The sequence below is a fragment of the Hippocampus bargibanti genome, linkage group LG03, assembly GCF_051943395.1.
Source record: "Hippocampus bargibanti isolate YZ-2025 linkage group LG03, ASM5194339v1, whole genome shotgun sequence".
In the NCBI taxonomy this organism is placed as follows: Eukaryota; Metazoa; Chordata; class Actinopteri; order Syngnathiformes; family Syngnathidae; genus Hippocampus; species Hippocampus bargibanti.
Window position 1 is genome coordinate 29691099 of NC_142736.1, and position 9795 is coordinate 29700893.

The following is a 9795-nucleotide window of genomic DNA, read 5'->3' on the forward strand; positions in this document are numbered from 1 at the left end:
TTTGATTCTCGAGGCGTGACAACACGAAGAAGGGGGCGCGACCTAATGAAACTGGCCACTTCCGGTTTCAAATTGAAGTACTTTTTAGACACTAAGTCATTTTTATTGGTGTTTTGCATTTGACTAAAAATATCAGCCTGTGTGTTTTGGGTATTTTCGCTATGCTATAAAACGTTTTTTCTGATGCCAGGAAACCAAAAAAATGGTGTCGGTTGTCCTTTAAACGAAAGGGTATTGCCTCGTGTTGTCACGGTAATTCCCACATAATATCCTTGGCAGTGTTTGCCATCACCAGGTGTGTGTTGCCTGGTAGATGAGCAAGCAAAACATTCCGATGTGGACGCAGGTGCAGGTCATGAAGTGATCAAGGTCACCATGGAAACGAATGATCCGTATAACACCACACTGAGGTTGAAGCAGCAATTTCAAATCCGGACTGGCGTGAGACGAAAAGAAGCAGCATTCAAGTTATGGGATGCAACACCAGCAGGGGCGCCACCGTCGCTACGGGCTTGGAAGCTTCGGAAAAGCCAACCGAAAGACCCGCGACGGCGGCGTCTGACTCGGCGCCGGTGGTGACGACGACGACGGCATCTTGGCCAAATCTAAAAGAGGACGAGCAGACGGGCAAAGATGAAGACGAACAAGGGGACGGCTGAGCGACGTTATTAAACTTCATCTCGTGGAGTAAGTCGCCATACTTCAGCTGCTTACAATAATATAGGAGAGACAGGTGGCTTGCTATCACACCGGTAATTTCTCACATTGCAATTAACTTTTCCACCAAAGGACGCTAAAATAAAAATTATTATTATTATATATAGTTTATATATTATATTATAATAATAGTTTTTTTCCACAATATGTGGTCAGGTGTCGTGTTTTGTCTAAGATAGCCATTAAAAAGAATGAAACGGTATTCATACAGTATTGAAATAAGCGTTTTGAAAAACAGTAGCCATGACACTTACAGGCTTGTTAAAGAGATTTTGTGATCTTTAAGTGATCAGTCATTATTTATTTTTCAACTAACTAAACTAGATATAGCATGTGAAAGAAAAGAGTAGTTTTGTCTGAATGTTGTCAGGTTTTGTTTGAATGCTGTGAGTGGCTGGATCAGAATTGGATTTTGAAAGCATGTATAAAGTGATACCTCTGTTTACGAATTTAAGTGGTTACCAGAAAGTGTATGCCAAGCAAAAAGTTCGTCTGCCGAACATTTATTTCCCAGAAGAAACCATTAAACATGTGAATAATCTGATCCCAGGTCCTCATAAAACCATAATTTTCGACTAAATAAACCTTAAAACTACACAAAATATACCTTATATTATCTATAATAAATGTGCCATTGTATTGTAATGAAAGAAATAATATGTACTGTATAATAGTCATTTTATTTACCTTTGTGATGGTTGATGCAGTTCACTCTTGATGATATCAGAGTGAAGTTGTCATGCTTTCTCGGCCACAATAGCTGCTTTTTGTTAATCCAAATCAATCGTCAGTTTTTCAACCTTTTCTATTGCTTGAGACCGTTGCTTAGACAACATAGAAACACCCTTAGCTCCACGTAGCAATGGTCGACTTAGTATACTGGTACAGGGATGCTAAATCACACAAATGCACACCTCGTTCGTGTTTTTCGATGATCTCCTTCTGCTCGACTGCAATTTTCTATTGTGTCCTCTTCGGCTTAACACTAACCTGTGGTGGGGTCTTTTTCGGTCCCATAACAGCAATAGTACTCCACTCGATGGCAAACCCCGTCTGCACTCAAAGGGGGTGTGGAATACTCGTCCGCCACCGTGGCGCTGTTCGACTGTGTGATTTGATGTTCATCCACCGAAAACTAGTCCGCCAGCCACCGTGGCCCTGTGTGGTTTGGTTCGTACACCAAAAACTGGTTCGTATGTCAAGATTATATTCTCGCGAATTTAATGTTCATAAGGCGCAAAGTTAGGGAGCTAAAGTGTTCGTAAGCCGAGGTATCACTGTATTTTGATTTAATTTAGTTAGATCTATCTCTTTATCTCTATCTTTCTATCTGTCTATCTAATTCTTTATTTTATTATTTACAGATTTGCATTTCTGAGAGTGAATGAGGAGAAGGAAATACAACCCCCACACTGGTGTACAATTCAGTAACAATGCTCCAGCTAATAAAGTATTTTGTTATGGTATTTATTTAGTTGTTTATTTATTTACTTAATTCGAAAATGTCACATTTCAAATTCTTTGTACCATTGCTGTACTTTCACTTGTCCGCCACTAGAGAGCGACATGGTGAAGGAAAAGCAAAAAAAAAAAAAAAAAAAAAAAAAAAACGAGCAGCAGTTTATCTTTTAGCCACTAGAGGGAAGCACCGGCCTTTATCAAAACTCGCCACGATGGACAAACCACTGGATGGCTCATGGCAAAACTACTTGAGTTTAATGTATTGCATTGTACCAAATTCACTTCAATTTATCCAAATGAGTTCTTGCACTACTATAGACAACGAACGGATGAATATGCTGAGCAACCTCGACACTCAGACCAGAAGGGAAATCATAGCTTTTGTTTTCCTCATTATTTGAAAAGGATATTTACCGTATTGAGGAAATAAATCTGTTTGACTTAATATGCTAAAGATTTAAGGTCAAATCCAGGAAAAGTGACAATTGTATGTTCTGTGTAGTCCTTTATGAAGTGACAAAAGTGTATGTTCTGTAAAGTGCTTTGTTACATCTGCAGCTATTGTGAAACTGCAATATAAATCAAGATGTATTGTATAAGCAAAGAATAAGTGGAGAAGAACCCATGGAAGTCCTGAAGGCAAATCCACTTCAAATGGACTTCAAAAGGTCAGCAGATACAACAAGACATGTAGACAATGGATGCTAGCACAAGCACTAACCTTCAGGGTAGAAAATACAACCGGACACATCAACTTCATTTTATTTGGGGGTTCCGGGGATTTCTTTTTGTACATTTATTTATTATAATAATTCCTTTTTTAAAATTTATTTACTCTTTTAATTGTCTCAACAAGCTCCAAAAATGTGTGGCGTCACGCAGAAGTGTGCCTTTCAACCCTTTCATGTCTTTCAATTCCTTGATCTCCTTGATGTGCGTCTCACCCTGATGCATATCACACGCTTGAAAATGGTATAAAAGGAGCTGTCGCAGGACAGAGAGATCTCAGACTCATCTCGGACTCACAGACTCAAAGAGACTTGCAAAGACCCGCTCAGACGCCCGGCTATTGCCGGGCGTCGGACGGACATCACAGCACGACTTGCTCGACTCCACGCCACGATCAAGCTCTGCGCGTCACCTGCCTGGGAGATCTGACAACGAACCTACTTACAAATAAAGAGAAACATCAAACTCTTTATTGGCGAGCCAGCCATGAGGATTTTTTTCCTCCTCCTCAGCCCAATCAACTCTCCAAATGGAAAGAACCAGATTTCCCAGCCGCCAGTGAACCCGGCATCTTCACAGCAAGACCCTTCGAGCTGAGCTCCCGATGGGCCGCCACCACGCCGACCCCTCCGTGAAATGTGCCGCACCCTGATGGCCAGCACCGTCCAATTCGCCTGGCGACTCTGTAACTATCTGCATCGTTTATGTCCACGATCGGACATCATATATGTCCACGATCGGACAACGTCGGACATCGCTTATGTCCACGATCGGACTTTGGGAAGACGCTTCATGGCCGACACGGCCGCCGACGTCAGCGTGCTTCGTCAGCGTCCTGCAGAGCGCCAGGGCAGCGCGATCAACGCCACCATCGCCGATGACCGGCCTGTCCGTGCCCGGCAGCATGACCAACCCCACGCGCCTTCGTCCTCACAATCCCTCATCGATTCCCCGACTTGATCGACCCCAGCCGAACAACTCACGGTGAGGAGACCTTCCGGCATCTGGGGTGAAAATGTACGTTTGAAAGGACAACAGACACCATTTTTTTGTTTCCTAACTGACATCAGAAAAACGTTTTATAGCATCTGAAATACCCAAAACATGCAGGCTGATATTTTTAGTCAAATGTAAAACACCAATAAAAATGACTCAAAGTATCCCGAAATTGCCCCAAAATGAGGTCGGAACTCGGCAGATTCATAAAATCCCGCCCCTTTGTTCGTGATGTTACTATTGGTCACACACTGCCTTGCTCCAGAATCAAAACAATGGCTTCATAGATCAGTTCAGAGTCATAGTTCAGATTCGGAGAAGATGCTTTCTTGTTACTCATCCAGTTATGAATATGATTCAAATAGTTCTGAAGTGGGAAGCATAAATGTTTGCAATCGATTAAAGAAGTCCTTCTGTATCAATTTGAGTCGTCTGGACTCCAATGTGGCGCACAGAAAATGCACAAGATGGCGCACAAGCTCCATTTGAAATAGGCTGATTTGTCTGCTGGAAATCTATGTAAACTTTACAGTTCTTTATACGTGGTACCGCAATTGGCTGAGACACACAACGATTCACCATTGCGTTACTTATGTAGTTTTACTTCTAATTTCGCAATCAACACGGTGTTTTCAGACGAAAAAAAGTACCCGGACGCAACTTGATCGGAGGTGTCGGTTGTCCTTTAAGGAAGCCTAACACGACCAACGTAAAACTGACTGAGTAGCATGACTTGGAAAATGACTTTTGACGAACCAACAGAAAAGTGTGTGAACTTTGAGAGAGACACATGTATATATTACATATATTTAGTGTGTGTGCGCATGTGTCATGTAGCCATCATCTTTGAGCTGAGAGGCATAATAATTATAAGGCTCTCATATCCTTTCCCAAGCCTTATTACATGCCTGACATTAAAATGCTAATTGGTGCTATAAAAGGAGGAATTAAAAAGGCTCATTAAAAAGGCTTTGTTCCAGCTGCCTACCTGCATGACCACTGGTGCTAAAGTCTAATAATCCCTTTTAAATGGGAGTTCAGATGAGGGTCATCGTCTTTTCATAGAGGGTTCTATGAGGCCTTTTATTCCCATCGTACATGTCAATCATTCCGACTCTTATGTTTGGCCTTTTTTCAATATTGTTATATAAACCCTCTTAGTGGTTCATTCTGGAATCATTGTAGAACTAGAACAAGTCACACAGATTTAACGAGGTGACAAGTTGGTGTTGACACCGAGGAAACAAATCTTGTCATGTTGACCCATGGTAGCCACATTAGCCTCGGGGGATCCAGGTTCTGAGCTGTCCCACTGGATCAGCTCACCTTCCTCCAAAAGGGGAGCATATGTTCAATATGACACACTGGATACACATGAGCGTGCTCTTGCTTGCGACAACCACACCCCACCCTCACCCCACACTCTTCTCCACCTTACCGCACTGCATATCGCCATAGAAACCAGCAGCATAACACAGATGAAATGTCATGGAGACAACGATACAGTTAATTCGAGAAAGTCATGACGAAATAGTCCATTCCAGTCATACGAATCAGATAAATGTAAGGGTCGTGTACAATTGAAAATGTTGTCTCAATGCTAATATTATTTTTGTTTATGAAAATCCCCTTTTACGAGATTAGCAGACTGCGAGTGATTTCAGTTTAAACTACCAGGAGCATGGTTGGTTCTGGGTGAGTAAGTCGTACATATGTTAGAGTTGGCATGGAGTCATTCTGTTGAACTGTAAAACGTCCACCAGGCTGGGATGTGATATGACAAGCAGACTGGAGCCTCACGGCGCTCTCCACTCAGTTTTGTTCCATGCGCGAAGATCCGTTTGGTGTAGAATACTCAGTCCAACCACATATAGTAAGTCCTTCTGTGTCAAGTCAGTTAGTGATGGAGAATAAGACGTTATCATATTTAAAAGTTTCATGCTGTTATATGCTTAGTCAACATGTGTGACTCGAATACACAATTGTAGCACAGACAACCTGGGGTCAATCTGAGATCAACAGACACAGCTTGTTAAACTGTTATCTTCATCGAGGAGATCTGGCCTTGGACAGAATTTAGGACTTGGAAAACTCCATCACCGGAGCAATTTACGACTTGAAACTCCTTCACAGGAAGACCTCATTAGCCAGGTTACACATTTATCAGTTCATGGAAAAGACAATGTTTTATTGCTTACAGCTGTTCGTGCTTAGAACTCAAGGGGTGCGGTATTCTAAATCAAGAAAACTATGTTTTACTAATGTATCACATTAATTTGCATATACTCTCAACATATAGCTTGGCAGAGGGCTGCGGAATTCAGGCGTCTGTTATGAATGGCTGCGTCTCCTGCCGGCAGTAAAAAGACACTCTTTCTGGTTTCGAGTCTTTGTCCACGGTGTCCGATCGAACATCGCTGACAGTTAGTCAGACTAACCTTACTTATTTTGGAAATCTGAAAAAAATACAACCTTCATCCCTGCAACGTTAAAAAAAAAACCGAAAACATGGCTGCAGTTTACAAGGCTTGTTACCACGAAAGGCTTGTATTTATTAGCCTGTCCACAGCCAGCATACATTTATTTTGTAACTATTAGCTAAACAAGCTAATCCAAACAGACAAACACAAAATGTAAAAAGTCATGATTTATTGTCAAATTATAACAAAGCAACATCTTATCTGTCTTGGTAACCACCATCAAATATTACTTAGAAAAACATTGTCACCAAATTAAGACAGAAACCTTTTGATGTCTGTATGAGACACTGCCCCCTACAGGATGGGAGTTTAAATTCAGTATTTTCATTTGCTATTTAATGCATCAAACCATCCACTTTTATTCTGTTCCATGTGACAGGTTACTGGAGCATATCCCAGCCTATTTTGGACAAAAAGCTGTCAACAACCATTCCTTATTTCACACCACTAAGTACCACGATGTAGGAACTGAATGTACTCTGCATAATTATTAGTTATACATCCATAAAAAAGACAAATACATGAGAACAAGAATCATTGTCACCTTGCTTATTGTTGCTTTCAGATTTGACACGTGTGTGTGTGTGTGTGTGTGTGTGTGTGTGTGTGTGTGTGTGTGTGTGTGTGTGTGTGTGTGTGTGTGTGTGTGTGTGTGTGTGTGTGTGTGTGTGTGTGTGTGTGTGTGTGTGTGTGTGTGTGTGTGTGTGTGTCTACGTGTATTCATATCCAATCTTTCACGCCTTAGAAAGCAGCTGCTCCACATTCTCTTCATATCAACAATAGCGGAGCAGCAATATTCTGCTCGGATGTTGTTTAAATCAAAAAGACACGGAAGCAAAAATAATAATAATAATAAAAACAAACAAGACATGGCAGAGATTGCTGGCTGTGTGCATCGCAGCTTGTATTGCCAGGGAGATGTACTGTATCTATTTATCCAGGCTGGATGACAACCAGATGAAGTGCAACAACGTGACATTTGCTACACTTTAATTAACTTTGCAGGGCTGGGTCAGGTGGGTTAAAAGCAAACAAGCCATAACTTTCACTGACATCTTCATCACCCCTTCCCATTTCTCCCTTACAGTGACCTCTGATGGATTCTCCCTGACAAAGCATTCCGTCCGACACAGAGGACACTGTCATCGCCATCATATGACCTGAGCCCCGTGTCAAGAACAAGCCAAAGATGTTCAAAGGTACCCTTAAAATATTTAAAGCCACAACCAACAAATGTTGGAATACATGGGAGGAACTATTACAAGGAGTTCAGTAACCATATTGCTTACTCAAAGTGTGTAATACCAGTAATATCCACTAGAGGCCATTGTATCTTTGAATTGCACACCCTTTCAAACCAGAAGTTGTTGGCATTCAGGCGCTTGTTTAATTTATGATACAGTGATACTTCGGTTTACGAACCCCTTGGCTTACGAACGTTTCGGTTTACGAACGTTAAATTCATGACATTTTTACCTTGGCATACAAACTATTTTTGGGATACACACGGAGCTGCCACAATGAGCGATGTGTCGTTCGTGAAGGAGCCCGTTCTAAAAGAAAATGGCAGCCGGCTTGTTTTTGTCCTCTATTCCCCGCCATTTGTCGGTTAAAGCCACGTGATTGGTCAAGAACGCAGCAGTGAGAGGAGGTGATTTAAAGAGACAGGCAGACGACAGAGAGAGTGTGACAAAATGGATAGAAAACAGTGAAATTTGGACTCGTTTCAACTTTGATAGTTCAAAGGCAGAGTGTAGACTGCAAGGTTAAAATTCCCATCAATCCGGCTCCACAAATAACCCGCACTAGCCATCAGTTTGAAATGAAAAGACAAGCAAGGGAACCAGTATTAATGATGTTTCTAGTGTGTCTGCTTGCATCTGTTGCTGTTGCAATATCACAACTTCCAAGATGTACAACCCAGAGCTCCTTGAGGCACTTTATGCAAAAAGCTATCCATTCTATCAAGCCATCAACGACCATCACTAAGGTAAATAAAACGACTTTATTATACCGTAGAGTTCATTTCTTTAATTATAATACCATAGCATGTTTATTATACATAAAATAAGGTATATTTTGTGTAGTTTTAAGGCTTAGAAAATTAGAAAGTAGAAAATTATGTTTTATGGTGACCTGGGAACGAATTATTCTCATTTTAATGGTTTCCCATGGGAAAGTATTTTTTGGGATACACACTTTTCGCCGTTCACACACAGTCTGAGAACCAATTAAGTTCGCAAACTAAGGTATCACTGTATTTTGAAATGTTTGAAAAATTTCGTGATGAAACATTTATTTCTTGAATTTGTTGAAACAAAGCTTTTTTTGCCATATAAAGAGGAGGGTTAAACTGATGGTCATAGAAACAGGAAGGGAAAAAAGCCCTCCTTAGTCATTACTGACAAAATGAATTGAACATATTATATTCAGGAAAGGTGTGCTGTTATTGTACAGTGTGTCACTTTTCTTCCACTTTTGTTACATTTTATAAGTCATACACAGTATTTACAAAACAGTTTTTGTTGTGTAACAATCCAATAGTTCCTATACTAAAGATCCATGATAATATGATTAGTCCAATGCGATTCTTCTTCGCAGATTGACGTCTTCCTTTTTTTTTTCATTTTCAAGTGTTTGTGAAATAGAGTTGTGCATATTTAATCCATAGTGTCCCTCCTTTGGGAAGTTGGTGTTTTTTTTACATAAAAGTTAGCCACTTTGAAATGTTAAACTTGAATGATGCACGACACATTTTTATCTGATCACATAGTAAATTTCCCAAAGGAAATAGAAGTGCATTATCTTTCAAAATCTTTCAAACCACTTCTCGGAGACGGACTTCCATTTGAAGTACAGTGATACCTCGGTTTTCGACCATAATCCGTTTCAGGAACCTGTTATAAAACCAATTTGTTCAAAAACCGAAACAGCACTTCCCATTAAAATCAATGTAAAAAATCGTAATCCGTTCAAAGTTTAGAAAACAACTTTTTAACTATTTCATCGCATAAACCGGATAAAAACTTAATAATAGAGCAGGTCATGTGTAAAAGTCTATAAAAACTAACTTTTATTTTCACCAATTTTCTTTCTGCCCCGGGGCGTGTTGGCACCTATCCCCGGTGTCTTTGGGCAACCACAGGGCACACTAACTTTTCAAACCATCCTCTGCTTGCTTTAAAATCATACTATTCAGGAGATCTTAACCAAATATGTTTGCATTATCGCAAAAATAAAACAACAACAATATTAATGCGTCGGTCACAATGAGGTAGACGTGACGTATAAGGAAGCGGAGGGTAGTCGAATGATGCATTCAGATGCAATCAGTTTGCTTGAGAACCAAATTTTGGTTGTATACCGGGGCATAAAAAATCTGACATTTTTGGTTGAAAACCGAATGGGATGA